General features: G+C 31.0%; 1 protein-coding gene and 1 long non-coding RNA gene across 5 annotated transcripts in view; one reads left to right on the forward strand and one right to left on the reverse strand.

The window, feature by feature from the left end:
* Nucleotides 1-33, forward strand: part of Octalpha2R (alpha2-adrenergic-like octopamine receptor) — a 104,204-nt gene extending 104,171 nt beyond the window's left edge. The window contains exon 3 of the mRNA XM_011631251.2: nucleotides 1-33. This exon is cut by the window's left edge and continues 15,135 nt beyond it. The gene's annotated coding sequence lies outside the window, so the exon portion shown is untranslated.
* Nucleotides 1-22,016, reverse strand: part of LOC105422040 (uncharacterized) — a 132,724-nt gene that overhangs the window by 73,933 nt on the left and 36,775 nt on the right. The window contains exon 3 of one of the 4 annotated variants that reach the window (XR_016140624.1): nucleotides 12,309-15,087. The exons of the other annotated variants lie outside the window; for them this stretch is intronic. This is a non-coding gene — a long non-coding RNA (uncharacterized LOC105422040). Of the gene's footprint in view, nucleotides 1-12,308; nucleotides 15,088-22,016 lie in introns of those variants that run through there. 4 annotated transcript variants of the gene reach the window in all.

Here is a 22,016-nt window from a genome sequence, read left to right on the forward strand (position 1 = left end):
ACGACTTGGTTTTATAAAAGAAAAATGCAAAAAGACTTTTCACCGTCTTGTTTCTTTACCAGTCTATCGTTCCACATTTCCTCCCTTTCTTAACGCGGCTGTTTTTGTCGTGAAGAAATTACGAGCTGCAAAAGGAAATGAGGCTCTAAACGGAGCCTCCGCCGAAAGGTAAGTAAACGATTTAATTACAAAACTATTCTTATTGTCGAAAAAAATTTATTGGTTTGCCGCGGCAAACTAGCCTTTAATCCGTTTCGTCGATACTTATACCGATGATTATATTTAATGCAGGGGGATTTATAAAGGCTTACGCAAAGCTCCTTACAGTAAAGATCTTCTAACAAAGTTTCCAACTGGTGGAACTTCCTAAGTCCGATAATTACGTGCAATGAAAACACGATGACAAATTATCGGTATTCTCTCCTCTTCCTCTCTTTGTTTCGTGTTCACTCTCTATGCAATATTTGCATCTGCCATTAATGTGAAATTCTCAATAGTCAGATAAAACATTGATATTTGAAATTTGCGTTATTTGCAGAGTTTGAAATAAATATGTAATAGTCAATTAAGTTCGGTGCGAGTATATATCGATCGGGAATATTTATATGTTTCAATCTTCCATGGGTTAACTGTGCGCGTCTCGCTTATCCATCCAATTTATTAGAGAAATAGAATTTAAGTAAGAAGATTCTCATTTCTTTTTATTTATGATACTCGAGATGAGATTCGAGAGTACATCGTAATAAATGGAGACAAATACATGACAACTCCTTGCCTTCCTCGCGCATAATTCACTGTACACGGAGCATAATGTCATCTACATCATAATAACGTAGAATATGAATTCTTGTTTCTCAACGATGTGCAGCAGTTTCGATCAATGGATTCTCGCTATATGCGCGATCGCGCCATGTACGACGCAACGACGTCTAAAAGGACGAAGATAGAACACTGTCGTCATCGAGATTTTAATTAATCAATATCAATTGTCAATAGTTCGTGGCAATGGCAAATGGAGAGAGTTGCGTTTTAGTCATCCATGGAATGGAACCCAAGTGTGAAATCAGTCAGAAATAATCAATTTGAGCACGCGGAGATCGCTAGAGCTTGCTACAACTATCGCTATATCGGTTGAAATTCGGTCACACAGCTGCGAGAGAAATTCTAATTACGTTCAACCATGAATATTTTATCGTAAATTCACATTAATCATATAGTATGCGATTTGCGATCGTTCATATGGCATTTGAAATATTAATCAAGCGAATTACGACGTGACCAAGACCGACCGAATGATAATCCGCATGATACAGTCTCATATATATATATATATATATATATATATAGAATATTATAGCAATTAAATCAATAAGTCAATTTTTATTTTAATCATTCGCGTCCATCGTTATTGTTATTTTAATTATTTTATTTTTACTTTAATTTGTAGGAAAAAAAAATAAATCCTTGCAAATTATATTTTATTGATTAAGTTTTTAATATAAAAAAGGCAAAATCTTTTAAATCTGTAATTTCCGGAAGGAAATTCTCTCTATCGAGATTTAATTTTGAAAAATATTTTATTTACGGAGTTCTTAAACTTCTTTCTTAAAATCTAGCTTTTAGAAATCTCTATTATTACATTATAACAGGAAAGGTAAAGTAAATGTCGCTTCGTACATAATTGCAATCGAATTTCATTCCCACCACCGTAAAAGGTCATGTCTAATAGGAAGGGATATATAAAGTATTTTTCTGTATCTAACAGCGGATATTGTGTCTTACTATTTCTCATCGTGACGGACGGCGACTCGGACGAACTTTACTCGTTGTAAGTTCTCAGCTCATGTCGTGAGCAAATACGTAAGTAGATGAGAATCCTATTCGACTTGAAAATTCCATCAAAGGGATTCTGATCGTCACTGTGGTCATTTGATCGAAACTGAAGATGCGAAGAGAATAGGATGCGACCAGATTACACTCCGCAGGAAATGGAGTCCATCCTTCGCCGTGGACAACTTCCGATATTCATCTGAAGAAAGCAAAGACATCATTCCTTTCGCCACAAGCAGATGCGAATGGAACGTATCACGATGAGTCGAGAATATGGAAAGTTCGCAAAGTAAATTTGAGAGAGAGAGAGAGAGAGAGAGAGAGAGAGAGAGGGGAGGGAGGGAGAAGAGAAGAGAGACGCAAGAGAAGAGAGAACAACTCGATTTTGAGTTTTAATCCAATCTCTCCGTCCCTTGAGTACCGGAACACCCCCGTTGTTGACGTTCCACACGGTGTTTTATTCACTCAGTCGATTTTTCCTTTTTCTCTCTTTCTCTTTATATTTCTCTCTCTCTCTCTCTCTCTCTCTTTCTTTTTCCCTATTTTTCTCGGTCTACATCCCTCTTCCTTCGATTCTTCTTTGCCTCTTTTGTATGGCACATTCGGTCTGCGGTTCGTCTTCAAAAGTATTCCCGATTTACGGAAACATCCTCTCTCGGGCAACGACGTAGTGGAGCGGTCTTTCCGTTCGTAACTTTGATTTGTCGCCGCCGGTATTTCATGTGATCACATACGCGCGTCCTTTCACATGGCTCACAAAATTCCTCGCTGAATTTCAAGAAATCTATATATACTGCAAACTACTTAACTTTATCTTGAAAATTTGCTATTTTCAGCCGTTATATTTTACAAATATAGTCAAGATTGAATTAAATAATTGTAAATTCTGATATAAAATATGCAACAAGATTCTTCAAAAAAATTAAATTCTAATTTAAAAATTGGCTCATTTCTTGGTTTAATAATTTTTAATCTGCATTTGTCATATAAAATGTTAATTTTTATATTTATTAAATTTCGGAATCTTTTTATTCTACAGCAAGTTTTTGAATTGAACAAAATTCTTCTGTAATTTATATATATATATATATATATATATATATAAATTATATATATATCATATTTATTATATTATATATATCATCATTTAAAATTAAATTTAGATAGCAATGAAAATATTTTGTAAAAAATCGCAATATATAATGTAAGATTAATAATTTAAAAATTTTCTAAATTTTAATTTTTTATATTATGATTTGAAGCATACTGGCATTTAAAAATGTGTTTTTACTGAGAAAACCTCCGTAAAATCTTGGCAATATAAAATAGGAAAATCCAAGAGATTTTGGTATCCACTATGGCAATCGGTACAGAAGATCTATCTTCATCACAATTTCTCTACGTAACAATCTGACCTTTCCGTTCAACAAACGTCTTCTTCGTTCAACAGAGAAAAAAATTTCAAGCATAGTGGGTGAGTGAATTATGCTGTCCTGTATACGTGAGTAACGGGTGTCCTTGATCGGAATCACCCTGCCTGACAAGGTTGTATCCTTGGATAGAAGAAAATCAAAGTGTATATGTCGCAAACGAAAAGAAGACTAGAGTATCATGATTCACAAAAACATGTGAAGCTCTGTATTCTAAATCTCTATTAACGGATGATTTGGAAAGCCGCGATAATTTACAAGTCTGACGAGAATTCAATACAGTTATTCATTCATTCTGCACTGTACAATATTCTTCTTCTAGAAAAGATAGCAGCATTTTGTTTTGTAACAATATTTACATTTTCAGAAAAATAAATTAATATACGTATAGTTGATCACAGTGCAAATTTTCAAATTTAATGCATGTATGGAAGAAGTAGTTATTATTATGCTTCTATTGCGCATTAAGATGTATCGGTATTAATCTTTTATTAATCTGAAATATTTTTGTATTACCAACAGATAATTAGATTCTCTAAACTAATCAATCAACATAAAGAATTTTTTAATAAAAGATAATGAATGTAGGATATGACGATATGTAGAATTAATAGTTTTTTTTTGACATTCTTGAAGTCTTCAATTAATAAAACAGGAAAAAAAAAGTTTATCGATGGTGGACTGACGCTTCATAGGTTGATCTATCAACCTCAAACAACCATCAAACTATATATAAAGAAAAAATCTTAAGGTCAATTGATGAAGCAACATTTTTCAATACATTATCAAGATATTCAAGGTAATATTTACGCATGATTAAATAATGGAGAGAAATTATGCACTATGCTTGAGAGAATTACTTAGTAGGTATTTATTACGAGGTAATCCCTTGTTACATTGATTAGTATTAGTTATTGACGCGACCAACGTCATGCGCAAAGACGACCAATTCAGCTACGGTTAATAGATGAACGGAATAATTGAGTTGTATAATTATATCATTTTAAAACTGTATAATTGTGAACATTACTGTCAATAATATCATTATAACCGTGTGCATTTGCTTGTTATTGACGTAATGATTTTTTTGCGTAGGCGCAAGCCACGCAATGAACGAGTAATTGCGTCAATGATTATATACGTGTCATTCATTAAAACCTGATTAAAAATGGAACAAAGCATGATGTACACGAGTCCGATAATTTGATAAGTAGTCAATAATTGTTGCGTAAATAAAAAGTTATAAGCGAATTCCATCCCAACAATAATGAAGACATAATGTCAAACATCCATGAAACGATTATTATACCTGCATGGCGCGATTGTAGACGTAATTGAATAAAAGGAGGTCTGTGGGGTTACGTGGTGTTCGTGGCCGCCTCTCAGTGTGCTATATATCTTCTCTCTGAACCCATTATAACTCTTTATCGAACGAGTTACTATATATATGCAAACGATGTTTAATTAGTATCAGACATTATTTCCCAAGATTTGGACTACTAATTTCTATACAGACGATACAGATGGTATATTAAATGTTACGGGTGATATGGATTGTATGGATTTCCACAGAATTTTATAAAATTTTATAAATTAAAAAATATATTGAAAATTAAAAATTGAAAAAAGAAATTGAACTGAACATATGACATAATAAATCATACTTTACGATTATATCGAACAACGCTATACTACATTTCAAGTATTTGTAGATTTGCTGTATCGTAGTCTTTACATGAGCAGAGAAATGTAATTTCCTGTGAGAGATGGTGAAGAAATTTACAATAAATCTTTTTTTAATCGCTAATGTCTTTGTTGATCTTTAAGCGCTCAAACTATATTATTGTACACAAGAATTATAACACATCCCTTGTGATCTATCTACTGCTCCTGCTATAATTGTATCATCTTTCAATCACCATCCTCCAATCTGATGACTACGTCTATTACTTCTGACGAAGGATAAAAATTCGTTTTGCCAAGTACTATCAGTTATTCTTGTATCGATCGAATTCGATTTTCCATCCAAGAATACGACATTGAAACAATGCGATGCTTGTATAACCTTCTTTCGCGTGAGAAAAGAAAATTGCCGATTGGTGATAAGAATAAGTAGCTGACTGTACCTACAGTCAAATGATGATTACAATAGATTTCACATTGAGACTTGACTCGTTTCCGTTGCTTTATGTTCTTTAATAGCACAGAGAACGGTCACAGTACAATTTAACACAGACGTTTTTTAATAAATTTTCTTAAATATTTTCAATTTAAATATTTCTTTTTTTTTTAATATAACTTGTAGTACATTGCAAAACATCGTTCTTTTACTCGTTTTTACAAATTTAATTCAAGAAAAACGAGAATTCCTCTCACAGCTTTATCTCTACTACTTATCAATTTGACTATCGTCTTTACAATACAGATTTCATCAGAACAAAACTATTCGTGTCTCTTCTTTATATTCATTCTTTTAAATATACTGCATTAAATGTTGATCTAGTTACAAATTGAAAAATTTTTAAGTTATGATTCACATAAAAATTTAACGACTTTTTTTATCGTATATTGAATATCGAATATCGATCGGTTCAACATTAAACTTTTCTTCCGAAGGAACAATCTAAAAAAGAATATCCAGAATTTGCATGCATAAAGAAATATATAAAGATATAAATATGTCTATGCCTTGCATATATTGCTCTTATAAATATTATTATTCGGATAAAAGATCGTTACTTTTCGATCATAAAAAAATATAGCATTAAGAACTGTGTTATGTCGGCAGATACTATCAATAAAACAGTGCATAAATATTTTTATATCTTTTTGGATAGTACTAATATACATATAATTCAAAGTAATAACTATGATTCAAAGATATCATTCGCGAATACTTAATTATCATAAATCGAATATAAAAATATATTGTAAAAGTATACTATAACAAAATATTATTTTTTTGTTTGCACATTATGCATATATATTCTAACATTCTGATTTATATTTTTAAACTTTTAAACTTTTAAACTTTATATATTTACATGTACCGCAATTATTATCTATAAATAATGTAAAAAGTAGAAAGTAGGACACGAGTTTATCAAATTCCATCTCTCGCGTACTCTTTTCCTTAAAAGAAAAATAATTTCTTCCATTCAGAGTCATTTCGGTGTACTATTATGTAACATTTTAGCTCAAAGATCTTTACGTAATATATTAAACTATTATACAATTTCCGTCCGATGATGCACTCGAGACTCGTTATGGAGATGATAACGTAGACTGCCATTTGTAACACAAGAACTCATGAATATGGCAACTAAGAATGTGGATGAGCATCTAAGATGAACATCTACTCCAATAAACAGTTCATATATGCAAAATATTCCAAACATCTCTATTAAAAAAAAAAAAATTCATTCATTCATTCATTATGATTGTCTGTTAAATTCATCGATCAGAAAATTATATTTATATTTTAAACAACAATTTACAAGTCATTATATGAAACGTTATCAGCACTATTGTAGCGATATTATGCTGAATGTGTTCTGTAAATGGGCTATTAGAATGCACCAAGGGAAACATTTTTTACGGATTGAATACGTTACAGTCGTAAGCAGCGTTGTCATAATTTGAGAAAATAATAAAAATCTTAGTCGTTGCGGTCATCATAAAATGCATTCTCAATTTAAATCAATATATATATATATATATATATATATATATATATATATCACAGTGTTCTTATATTAAACGTATCGTTATCAATTATTATTAGAGATACGTCTACTTAACTATTTCCCGGATGTTTATGAAAATTTCAAGTACAAAGCGACGATTTGCTTCGAAAAATTGGTTCGGCAAACAAAACGACGTTAAGTGTATCGGCAAATCCCCCAACTATATTTTGAGGTCGAAGCCATGATCGATCACTGCGATGCCGTCACACCGCAGGTGCAAAATTGCTTTCACGAAGAAATCGGAGAATAATGCCGTCGCTGCGGCACCGCGAACTGGCGTTAAGCCGATTCTAACCGCATTGTTGTTTTTTTTCCATCATACATTTTGTCGATCAACTGCGGTAGAGCCAGTTTGATCTTCTTTCCAATTTTTTTGTCGTTCGCTACTAGTAACGGCAATCAATAGATAAAAAAGAAAGAGCTATCGTAATCGCAAATGTATTTTTCGTAAATCAAGCGACGAATAACACGAATGAACTGGATTTTTTTTGAAGAAAGTTTCTTCGATAGTTTACAAAAGTTTTACAAAAGTTTTATTTCGCATTTTCTCGCATTCTTCTCGTTTCCGCGTCTTGTTTTCTTCATTTACATAGGAATACAAAAATTCAATATTTCAAGGAAGTATATGACGAGTTGAAATACATACATGCCGAATACGTGCACATGATTGTTAAAAATTCATTTGGTTAAATTAAATTCAATATATGGAATCATCATCTTGTAATCTTCCTTAGGCAAAACTCTTTATAAATATTGTAATATACATTTAAGAAAATTAAAGTTAAAAATAAAGTTAAAAATTATAATGAAGTGTATGTTATGTATAGGTGTGGGGAGGAGATGTGTGTGTGCGTGTGTGTGTGCGTGTGCGTGTGTGTGTGTGTGTGTGTGTGTGTGTAAACATCGCACACATATCAGATTTCAATATGCAATATACATTCGACATGACGTTTTATATTAGCGCGCTATACATATTCGTAAGCTAATGCAGAACTTTGCATAGTGGACCAAAACGTAAAAATGTTGAAAAATTGAAACGGTAATCTTTAAATTTCAGGTAGTTGATTATACTCACAAAATACTACGATAGAAAACAACGATGAAAAACTTATCAATGTGCAATATTATCAGAACACAGAACAGATTTTAATATGCAAATTCGATGATACTTGTATCGATTAAAATAACAAAAATAAATAAATAAAAAATTAACAAAAAATGTCTACCAATATGCATTTTGTAATATGCATTTTGTAATAGGGATAAATATTTTTTAAAATTACAATTAAATTGAAGAATTACAATTTATTATTTTTAAGTAAATAAGACAATATACATTTAATGCAAATCGAATTTGCGATATACATATATATAATGTACACAAAATTACTCATGTCCTAGTTATTTTATTGTAAATTTGATTATCCTATTGTCCTTCTGAAAATGTTTTAAAATATGCTCTCTCTCTCTCTCTTGCGATGAGCGTGACATTTTTGTTGCTACTTCGCGAATATTGGACTTGCCTTGTCATCGTAACATCATTGTCATGAGAGATACAACGATTAGAAAGCGGTTTAATTAGTGTACGTAACATGAAGAAGTGATCATAATAATTCGAAAACTATAGCAGAGTTATAGAAACTAATAACGATTTTACGACAGCAAAATTAAATTTACGTAGAATTATTCGTATGTCGACCTGGTTTGACATTGTTGCTCGTTTCTGGATTAACTTCTGTGTAATGCCTTTTCTATACGCCCTTCAATCAGGTTGAGTGATGTTCTACTTCATAAGATAAATCGCCAAAACGACTATTTGGTCCTAGTATTTGATTAAGGTCGAACACTCATTAACGAAATGACGAGTTAAGTTTTGCGAAAATTACACATTATAAGTGAATCACTATAGATTATCACATCATTATAGGTCATTATAGGTCAATCGCAAACTTCTTTTATAAGCAATGTCCTTCGATTTATTCTACATAAAAGCTTGCAGACTTCAAACTTTAAACAATATTCTTGCCATTGTCTTAATTTTTTCACGAAGCCATTTTTCTATATTTTAGCCAAAAGAAATTCTTACAAAAAATATCAAAAGAAACGATTGTATCGATTGTAACGATTGTAGGGAACGATTGATTTGAGATTCAAAGATACAATCATTATAACAAATGGTATTTTATTATACGGTAATGAACGTAATACGTGTTAAGTGTTTTAATGATGCTATTTTTGTATGTGAAAATTAATTTTTAATTAGATATTTATTACTTTGCGTAGCATGTCGCGTACAAATTAAAGATGCAAAAGGACTCTTACGAATAAAATTGAATTCCTCGCAGTTAAAGATCCGACAGCCGCTTGATGGACGACCTCTTCTAACGGATTCTCCTAGATTATCTTAGTGACGCAATCAATCGCAAATACCAAATTGCAAATTCCCATTAGCAATCATCTATTTAAGTGAACAATCACATCATTTGCTTCCATTTAAGTAATTAAAAATCAGCAAAATAAAAAGAAATTTATTTTCACAAATAATATCTCTCTTCACGAAAAAGATCTTTTTTAAAGATTCTTTAATGTAGATGAAAACTGATCTTTGTTCCTCTAAGTGTAAAATTTGAGTTATAAATTCATTTTTATATATTATTAAAACCAATTCTCTCACTTTTTTAATTTAAATTATTTCGTTGTGATACCATTAATAACAAATAATTAAATAACTAGTATTACAGATTTGATTTTATTATAATTTTTGAACAAAATATAAATATCCTGTAAATATCCATACATAATATGATAAACTGCATGACATGCTTATGTTTCTACATGTTAATAATAACGAGACACTTTCTGCAAAAAAAATTGTAATTGACAGAAAAATGTTTACGTTTAGTGGCCAAAGAAGTCTTAAAAACTTGCCGGTGTTGTATGTGCACGTCCCATATGCGTGTCCCATAATTACAGAATCTCATAATTACCAAAAAGTTTTTTTTTCATTATATATTACTTTAATGTTTCCAAATAAATTTATTTTGAAGATATTAAAATATTTATAATCTTTGACTAACAATTAAAAATAGAGGATTGTTGTCAAATTAAGTTTAAAAAAAATATATGCGAGAACGTTACATTAATAAACTGTATACTTTCATAGAATTCTAAATTTAAATTATAATTAAAAACAAATACAAATAGTAACAAATTTTGATATTTTCATCTTGATATTTTCAAAGAAAGAAAACTTCTCGATCATCTAATCATAACTAAAAAATATCATTCACTGATTCTGAAACACTTTATATATCGTATGATATCATGGCCATAAACTGGCGTTTAAGAGTAAAGGAGTTTTATATGATACGAAGAATAAAAATAGCTCAGGAAATGAGTTTCTAATCAGGATTTTATATCGTGCGCTTACTTTGCGTGCCGCCTTTATGATCGTCTAATTTAAAAAAGAAGTGGGAAGTCAAAATTAAACAAGGGGATTCTTTAACTAGCTATAACCCTTCGCCGAATCGAATCGGCGCATCTTATGGCATTTTAATCTCCGCGATGTTAACGATTATGATTGTATACACACATATTACTCACACACACACACACACACACACACACACACACACACACACACACACATCTCGCGCGCGCGCGCGTCGACAGAAAACTCTATTACTTTGATTTCAATTTCAATTTACACCTCTCCGCTCTTCTCTATAATCCTTTCCTCCGCTACTATTCGGCTTCCTTTATTCCGTCTTTCTTCCCTCATTTTCTACGCTTTATATGCGCCAGCAAGAACCGGTAGTAACGCCTTTCATCGACGATAGGATATTTCCTTCGTTCGATATCGCTTATAATGCCAACGGCTATTATGAATATTATTCTATTAACGTGATCTTATTTTAAAAGAGAAACCGGAAACTAATTAAAATCACTTCAGCTTCATACTCGGAGCTAATGTCCAATGCACATGTTGCAATATATAATATTGTCATGTTATCTTTAAAAAAATGTTTATATCGGTTCACGAGTGAGTTTTTACTTACTTATACAACACAATAAAATTTTGTCATCATGTGATTATAAAAATGTTTTAATATTTATGACATAAGCATGTATTTGCACGAAGAAAGCACGAGTCGCTTCCTTCTGTTTAAAAAACGATTTAATAAACATTGAAAATGACTTATGCAAAAGTATGTATTGTTTCTGTCTATCGTCTATACAAATACTTGTCTCACATCGTACGCAAATACAACACGGTTCTTATAGTTTACATCCTTATAAGCCACAATCGTTTCGAAGAATTTATCTAACATTGTGCACACTTTTTTCCATTTCTTTTAAAAATATTTTACTTTTGAAAATATTTTCGAAATTGCATTCTTGAGCGAAATCTACTTTTATTTATCTACTGTTGTTATTGTATAAATATTAATACAAAAATATTGTATTAATTTTTTATTATCTTAGCTTAAAGCATTTAATTTGGCAATATTTTTTATCGTTTATTATTAGTTTTATGTTATGCCCTTTTGTCTTTAAAAGTCATAATTTAATGCCACGTGTTGTTCGCTCGCTCTTGCAAAGCATCATAATTATTTATAGAATAATGTAATGTAATTACATTATGTAATGTAATTTAATTAATGTAATGTAATTAATTATTTAATAAATTATGATTTTGAGTAGTAGATTTATGAGAACAACGTAAGAAAAGTTAGACTTATAAAGCACCAGAATGCCCTACTCATGGTAAATCCACAATTTATAACTCTCCTTATTATCTTGTCCTTAGTTTGTTAGTTAGAAAGTTGAAATTACATCTCAGATCTGGCAAATCCTTCTTCTTTTCTACTGAAAATTGACGAGATTCAGTGCAGTTATCCGTGAACATCGCTAAGGATCTATATGCCATTTATTCCAAAACTTTTAAAATAATAAAATTGCCATCAACAAGAATCTAAGTTTAGTATTTTCCTTCTAATCAATTAAAAAAAAAAAAAAAAAAAAAATTGGATAATTAAAATAACGCAAAACCACAAGAAAAGATGACATAAATAAAAAATAGTTATTTCAATTATCAAAAGAAGTATTTCATTTTCCACTGATATTATTCGAGCCAAGGTTGAGCATTGAAACAATTACTTTTAATTAAATAAACAGATGTGAGGGGGAATCGCGACAAAACGACTTTTAACGATTGCACTTGCTAATGCGTACGTAAATGATCAGACGCTCCAACTTGAAAGCTATCGCAATTTCGCGAACTTGTACTCTTAACTCAGGTCTCGCGATGAAAATAAGCGACGTACTTCCGGATACAGGCCTGCAGTTAGCTATCTTATTACAATTTTGGGATACCAGGATACAACACCGACCGACAACACATTCACAACGACAAAGAAGCACTTTCACGCGCTTTCCTCGCATCCGGCGCTTAACGTTGCGGGCAGATCCGGGATTACGGTTGTTTTACGAATTCTCGACCAAGCTTTCCACCAATTGTACTGGCGGACCAGATAGAACGCTCCGACCATTCTGCGTTTATGCGCGTTGTTCAAGAACTCCTTAACGCACCCTACCTCATTCGCTCGAGATTAACACTTAACAGTCATTGTTTCGGTCTTCGTGGAGAAGTGTTGGAAGTGCAGCTACCGGTCTTTCTATGCTTATAAAGTTTATATATGTACATATAATTAAACTTATATTACATATATAAGAAAACTGCTGTAGCTTCTTTAACAACAACATTATGAGAATATTACTTATATTTACTACTATAACTGCAGTCATAAAAAATATTTTACTGATTCTAAATAATAAATAATAGTAATAAATAATACAGATACATAACATAATTGTTTTTCATATTATAACATGATTTCATTCATATTTATATCAATAAGTAATTATGCATAACAAAATGTAATATACAATAAAAATAAAAATACATTACACAATTAGAATAAAAAGTAAAACATCGTTTAAATAAAATGTTTATTTTAGCTTAACAGTCATACTTATATACGACGAAATTGAACAATATTGCGCACTGTTTTAGCATTAAATCTCTTTAAATCTATTTAAATCACTTTTTGAAATAATATATTTAATTCTTAAGAAGGTAACTTTAAATTGTAAATAGAGAAACAAAGTAAACATGACGCTATTATCACTGATCTAATTTGCACAAACACAGATATTATTTACGATTCGCAAAATGTCATATTGGCAAAACGAAGGAAATCGAAATCGAATTGAAATCGTCAGCTTCATAATGATAATTATACCGAAGAAAAGGATGAATATAAAATCTCAATACAAAGCTTTCGATACTTCTCAAGTACATTAGCATGATTTGAAATGATTTAAAATATACTGAATTTGAATATTATATTTCGATTGGTTAATAAAAAATTCTATCTTACCAAGATGTAAAAATCTAATCTAAAGATCTAAAGATCTAAAAATCTAAAACAGAAAAATTTCGTCGGAATATTTAATCGATAAATATTTATACGTATGTAATAAAAATGCAATTAGATATTCTTTTCAATATATTCAATATTTTTTTTGCAATCTTCTGTGGATCTCGAGTGAAATTAGAGACGTTACTAAAACTACTTCTCGTATATTCAAAAGACATCAGAATATTTCGCGATACATGAATGAATAAAGTATGAGTAAGAAGGCTTTGCGCGTACCTGAAATTTCGTATTTATTATTCTCTTGACGCACTTTGCATATCGGGATGCATAATGCGATGTCTGGGATCTACACAACCTCCCTCATCTAGTCATCAATTTCTTGAGAAAGATGATGGATAGGACATAGTTTTTCTGATATCAGTTAAAGGTTGCCGAGAATTATGGATTACGTTCATGTAACATATATATATATATATATATATATATATATATATATATATATATATGTTATATATACACACACACACACACACACACACACATAGCGAAAAAGTTGTCTGTCTTTTTCTCTCTCCCGTTATGAAATGACATATATCAAAATAAATAGTCGCGTGACAATTTCATTCCGTTGTTCTTTGTTTAATATTTTTCGAATTTTTTCCCATTTTTTGTCGGATTATAAATTGCTTCTCTTATTTCTTAGTAAATCGGTTTCGACTTCTTTCGATTTGGTATAAATAATATTGTCAGAATCCGCCAATTCTTATCGCGTTCTTTTTCTCATCACTGCCTCCCGTAATTGATATAAAAGTTATATTTTTAAAACATTATTAAATAAATTTTATTAGATTTCAGTCTAATTTCAAAATAAATTTACATACATTTACAGTTAAATTTATATTTTTTTGCATTTAGACTCTAGAGTAAATTTTATTAAATTTTTGGGAAAAAATGGAAAAGAAGCATGGAGATAAATAAAATTATTCTGCAATTACATAAAATTAAAAAAAAAATTCCCATCTTTAGCAAAACATGTTCGTAAAAATATTTTGAAATTTTTTCGTTCGAATAGTGCTAACGTTTAAAATTATCGCGTAAATGAAAGAAAGTTACAGTTAAGTCGAAAGTTACAGTTATTCGCTTCGAATCTTCGACTAGCAATTACTTCCGTCACTGTCGTACTTCATAACTGAGTTAATAGAGTTTACAAGATTATTTAATAGCGGAACATCGGCGGCTCGATGCACGTCGCGACGGGATAGTAAATCTACTAGCAAAGTACTAAAGTTTTCAGTCGTATGTTACGCGAAACACCCACGCTCCTATTAAATATTTCTTTGTTAGACTCGAGGGAAACTTTCTAGCGAAGAATGAGAATATTTCATAACGCTACTTGTCTCGACTCGACGCAATCGTAATTCCCCGGCTTAATTTTAATTTCTGACTTGCTCATGCGTGACATGCCATTTCATTCGTTTGAAAATTTACGTATGGTATGCCTTACCATATCATATTCACATACAAAGATTCGAATTTTGCTCAAATTTCTAGTATTCTCGCAATACACAATACCCGTGGATTGTAAACAAAGTACCAAGTGCCAGTGTATCGTTATCTCAAACATAAAGATTTCAACATCTATAACAAAATTAAATACAAGGTATATATCTTTCCGTTAGGCTTTGCGCACAATGGAGGAAATGTTAAGAACAGAAATAAATGTTAAATTTTGGAAATGAAAATTCAAAATAACATTAATTAATATTAATAATTATATGAGATTTAATAATTATATGAGATTGACGAGGTTGTATAGTATGCGATGCAAATATTTTATATAAAAATATATAATATTAAAAAATAAATGACGCGAAGCGCACGCTTTGTACTGGTAAATTATATAAAAATATAAAAATTATGAAATTTTTAAATTATATCGTATAGTTTTAATAAAACAAAATATATACGTCTGTATAATAATAAGATAAATTGTTGAATTACGAAAGTACAATGATAAAGATTTAATTCTATTTTCAATATCAAATAAAACTTGTTCTTACTATAAAAATAAATATTGAGTAATTAAATATAAAACTTATAAAATAAAAGCAAAATATTTTTCAATTGAAAAAATGCAATCAAGAGAATAAACAAAAGAAAACATATTGCAAATATATGCAGTAGGATCCGCCGATTCAATTATGCGGTTGAAACAAAACTAAAACGGATGGCTGAAAAATGAGAGAGAAATATCTATAAGACATAAAGACGGAGATATTAATTTCAAAAATATGTATAAAAAAGTTCGCATAATATTATATATATCATTTTGACATTACACCAAAATAAGATTAACTTAAAGTCAACATTGTTCAGGGTCAAGAACTTATTTTTTTCCTTGAAATATATCATATATCACGCATTTTATAAAGTCCGTCTCTATACCGGAATCCAACTGTTATACAAATGAAATTGCGCCAAGCCACGAAGATTTATGCATTCCCTCTGTGTGGCCCGTTCAAGAAATATGCATTTAACGTAAGTACTTGCAACTTCATTCTCTCAGACATGAGTTATGCTTTTAAGCGCCCAAGTAGTAACGTTTATTATGATACCATGATGCGCGAGAAATGCATTTAAAATATATCTATTCTTGCAATGAATTAACATTATTTTATAAGTTAAACGAGTCTTACACTCACGATCAGTCTGTCTCTTTATTCCTTATAACGCGTGTTGGATATGCATGTGAAAGAATGATTATAAATGATAATTGTTATTCTCTAGTACAAATATTTTGAGACACGCACATACACACACACACACACACACACACACACACACACACACACACACGCACACGCGCGCGCGCGCGCGCGCGCGCGCGTGTTCTAAAAGTGACATGTATATTCTCTGATAGAATATTTTACTTAATATAAAATCAAAAAATCTTTCTCTTTTTCAAGTAGACCGATCAATTTTACTGTGCAAAATATGTAAATCTATGATTATCGTGTTCTTTTCATAATTACATAATTACCTATTTAAAAATATCTTATGCTTAAAATCTTTACATATTCGAGATAATAAATTGAGAGCAAGGTAAGTGCATAGGTAACTACGTAACGCTTTCAAGAATTTTAAAAATTCTCCAAATAAATTCTCTAAATAGCTAACAAACGAGTGAGAAAAGTTGGTGAACATTACAGTCGTCGAAATAAAGAGGAGAAAAAGCTATTTTATTTTTGATTCGTACGTTTTGCTGTTCCGCGAGATCGTTCTACGACCGCCAACAATTCTGTGATTGCGAGTTTAATCGGAAGTTTTCCGTGATCACTTTCGTGAACACTTCCGGCGCGGCATGGCATGGCGCAGCGTGGTGCGGCACGGCGCGGTGGCTTGTTTAAAAAGACCACGGCGAAAGTACCTTTGTTACTGCAAACGCCGCTAATCTGTTGCACGAACAATTCCATTAGGACGTCATTAGCATACTACCCGTGACGCAAGAGTAAAGGTGCGTAGTAAATAGGCTTAAAAACGTTTCTACGCAAGCGCGAGCCAAATTAATGTCGTTAACGCCATTAGGCCGGCATGATAACGTATCATCACGGTTCTGTTTCGATTATTTGATTCCATGTAATTATCCCTTGATTTATGCTGCACCACTCCCCATTAAATAACATCGTACGTTCGCGTAAACGCAATGTGGGATACATTGCAGTAGCTTCACCGCGAACGCGATACTGTCGGGCACGCGTTAATCGAAGTAAAATGTCTCTCACCTGATCGTTGTTTTTGGTCAGAAATTTTTTACACGTTCGATAGGGAAAACTGAATATTTAAGCCGTTTTCAGTATTATTAATCCTTCGTAATATATTACGATTCGGTTATTGGCTCTTAACGGTTATCGGGTTTATCAATTAAAACGACCAAGCCATTCGTAACAGGATTATATCAGCGACATCGATGTACGAAATTTTATCACGTGTAGTTCTAATGGACGTGTACTTTTATCAAAATACAAAATTATTACAGTGAGTAAGACAATTTTTTATCTGAGAAAAGCATTTTCTAATAAAAAATTAAGCAGGTCGGTATATAATTATTTACATCTAATTGTCTTAATGTATTCAAATCAATTATATAAGACGTATGAAACACACACACACACACACACACACACACACACACACACACACACACACACACACACACACACACACACACACACACACACGTTTATAAAGAATTAATTAGTAATTACTCAAAATATATTGTACATGATTGAAAACTCTATTAATCTATTTATCCAATTTGTATTTATAAAAGAAATAGATATATATTAATATAACTATAATTTTATATATATTATTTATTAACTTGCTAAATATACAAACCAAATATATTATAAATCATATATTAAATAATATATTAAAACAGATTGAGTGTAGTAAATGAAGGTGTATCATATGATATAATAAAATCTCACAAAAATATTTTTATAATTTATATCTACAATTATGTAATTTAAAAAATTAAACATAAAACACATAAAATTATATTAATTTACTTTCATAATTAGCATATAAAATGTGTGTATGTTAGTATGTCAAATTTTTAGAGAAAGTATAAAATTAATAAAATTGACTCTACAGAGTTAATGATTAAAAAATTTATTCTAGCTGAATCCATAAACAAAAAGTTTACCGGCTAAATATATGCAGCAATGATTGGTACAAAACTCACTCTACATAATTTCGTTTTAATTTAAATTATTTCCAATTATTGTATAAAAAAACAAGTTTGAATAGTGCGAAATCGAATATTATGAATATTATTTCATCGCATGATTCGAAAATCAGAAAACCCACAATGTGAACGCATCCCGGTCGTTATTGCGTATTTCCATCCCGCGCCGAATCTAATTGCAAATCGCTTGCGTGTAATGGCTCGGAAGCCAAAGCCGTAGCAGTCTATCGATTACCATGGGTTTACAGTCACCATTAGAGTCGATTACAGCAGGCCTGTCCCTAGTCTAGCTAATGCCAATATAACGTCATCTCAGAAAACAAATTACAAAAATTTTTAGCAAGAATTACTTATCTTAACTGTGACAAAAGAAATCTAAATACATTGATAGATGGTTTCGTTTTTATCTTACTATTGTTCAAATATTTCATATTATAATCAAAAATTTCTTATTTTCACATATTATTTTTCGTAACTTGTAAAATTCTATAAATTACATTAGAATGCTAATACAAATTTTAAGGAAAATTTTATCTATTTAATAAATAATATAAATGATTTTTATTAGATTAAATTAATAAATTTTTTCTCTTCCTAATATTTTTATTAGCTATAACATTTCCTACAAAATATGCTGCAAATATGCTGTTAATTTGTAATTAATATGTGTTTGTTACGTAATATATTATAACATACGCAACAACAAGGTAATAGTCGTAAAACAAGCGTCATTATTATAATTAATGCAAGTGCACACCATTATTATTATTTATTATTTTATTTTCATAAAGACTTCTTTATATACATTTTATGCACTATTCGCTGGCAAGATGGATTTTTTAATGTTTTTTTAACGAGTCATCGGCTAATTAGTTTAATAACACCGTTCGAGTCATTCGTACAAATTTCGTCTATGTAGCTCGTTTTATCGAACGTTTCGTTGAGCAAGAAATTTCGCGGTAGGCGTTGAACCGCGAATGCCTTGAAGATTCTCGACACGCTCGTGTCGAAACGACATGACTCTTGGCGAGTAAATTGTAGGTTTTCAGAGTTACTTGATCTGAAACAAGCTACATTAGCGAACTAAGACTTCCTCGTTCCTATCAGAGATTAGCAACCTTTTCCAAGCTGACAATGCACTAGATAAATTGTTTAATTATATAATACGAATCTTTCTTTGAAGCGAACAACACTTCGTATTTGTAATTATAATAAATGTCGATTACGTGAAAACGAGAAAAGAAAAATAATAATAATAATACGATAAAAAAAATAGACAAAAATGTATACTTCTCAAATCTCAAATTTGCTTTATTTATTTCTTTAGAGATGTAATTATAATGATGTACACATTTCGAAATTCTTTATATTATTCTATTTAATTTATTTATATATTTAATTTATTCTTTATATTATTCTAATTAAAATTTCTAAAGCAAATTCTAATGTGTAAAAAAATGTGTTAAAAAAAGATTATAGATAAAAGAAGATATTTTAACATAAATTATCACAAACCACAACGCATATACACAAATGTTATGTTTTTAACAAAAATAGTTGTTGTAAAATAATTATTAATTGTTATTTTCAACTTTTGTCATAAAAGTCTATACTTTTATATATCAAAAGAAAATTAATTTATAGAAAATTATTTTATAGTCAGCATTATTAATGATATAGCATTAGAGAAATATTTCACCGCTTTTACCATTTATATTACTGTAACATTTCGATTTGTCGTTCGTTCGATTTGTAAGAAAATGTAGTATTTCATCTATTTTTCTCACGGCTCATTTCGCAGCGAGAGCCCGTCGGCGCTTGTCGAGCTTGCATTAAACCACAAGAGTTCGAGGGCAAAGTGACACGCTGATTGCAGAGGAGGGATTTATCGACTAGGATAGGCTATGAATTCTAATAGCGTTCCTCTCTCAAAGTCCTCGAAAATCCTAATTTATTATTCATACCAACAAGTTTGTAGATCAGCAATAGAACAACTTAGGTAGTACACGGAATGTGGAGTAAGAATGTAGAGCACAAAAACATAAAGAGACACGAATATTTATTAAAATTATCTTTAAAAAAAATGATGGAAATTTTTTATTAAAAATTGAATTAAATTAGAATTTTTGAAATTTAAGAAATTCTTTAATTTACTGCGAGTAGAAGAGGAGAAATTTAATTTTATTAATATTATTGGCTTATCAATATTAATTCAATCTTAATTCCAACTCTGTATTTCAATTTGTAGAAATTGGATTCTGGTATACAGAGTAATCTTAGCGCGTTGTATTTCTCAATGCACCAATTTTCCCAAATTCCTTACGATATGAATGTCACTCGCGGCGTATCGAACTCGCAGCAGCCAGCGATGAGAAATCTTTTGGCAGCGAACGAAAACCGAAGAGGATAGGTGGTTTACTTTTACTCTTGAAACGATCGATCGATAGTAGGTGGGATGTTCAGGAGTACAGAGAAAACGTCACGGCAAAAGAACGGGATGATAGACCAGAATGTACTCTCGGAATCCGCTTTGGACAGGAGATGTCGGTCAGTCTTTGTTCACCTGTCTATCCTTTTCAAATAAAACGTTAAATGTGCTGCGATTGTAGCGTAAGGAGAAAAAGCTGACAAGAGTTTGCTCAATTTTCCAAAAGATTCAAAAAACTCTCGATAATTAATTTTTTTTTTTTGACACTTTACGATCACATTGAGAGATGATTATCGCGTGTTGTCTCGTGTTATTGTTCTTACCTTCGTGTAAAAACAATAATTTGTATTGATAGAACAATCGTTCTTTTTGAGAAAATCAAAAATATAAATTGAAATTTTTCTTCCGCATTTTGTGTCCCAGATTTTACAAAGTTTTTAAACAAATGTATTATTTGTGCGCTAAACTGTCATATATCGAGCATCAGAAAAGCTAAGGATTTATTTTTTTTCAACATTGTATATATTAATGGTATTTTCATGGCAAATAGAATTTTTCCTAAAATAAAATTGCGCTCTCTATGTCGTACATCCAGATAGTAGTGGTACACAGAAAATAATTTACGATACCTATTATTTTACTGTCGCACATAACATAGATTGATTCGACGTGTTTTGCAAACCACGACTTTTGTAAAAGGATATAAAATGTATCAATGTTATATACAACGAGGCACAAATCGTAAATCATAGTAGTCCATAACGCGTGCAAGTCTACAACAGAAATTTCGCTCAAAATCATGAAGCTTAAATACTATAGTAACACGTACACGTAAAAAAACATTTTCGCTAACACAGACATTTGATTACACAAAGTGAAACAATCCCAATTGAATCCAAGACTTACTATGACATGTGGCTTTAGGATCGACTTCCGCATCCCCATTTAGCTTGAATTTCAATAAACCGAGAGAGAGAGAGAGAGAGAGAGAGAGAGAGAGAGAGAGAGAGAGAGATAAATAGATAGATAAATAGATGGATGGATAGAGAGACGGGGAAGAAGTAGATTACCGTGCACAGGACCAACAGAATTTTAGTTAAAGCAAATGTACTGAAATCTAACTCCAACGTATAAGCACCGTACGACCTCCGCCGTGATTATCGCCTCTCTCCACGAATGCAACGAGGCTAATCCGAAGAAGTAACGCGAACAATAGCCGCTATCGTGCACCTCGCACGTACGGAGTAAAGTTACTTTGTTAATGCATCATTAATTGATGAAGAGTGACGTTAATTAACAACGCTAATTATTGTATAACTATTCACTTTAACCACACGTTGTTCATATCGCATAATTAATTAATTAAGCACACAGTACAAGTGTATTATG

Source organism: Pogonomyrmex barbatus, unplaced genomic scaffold (assembly GCF_055798465.1).
Source record: "Pogonomyrmex barbatus isolate J1 unplaced genomic scaffold, ASM5579846v1 scaffold6, whole genome shotgun sequence".
Classification (NCBI taxonomy): domain Eukaryota; kingdom Metazoa; phylum Arthropoda; class Insecta; order Hymenoptera; family Formicidae; genus Pogonomyrmex; species Pogonomyrmex barbatus.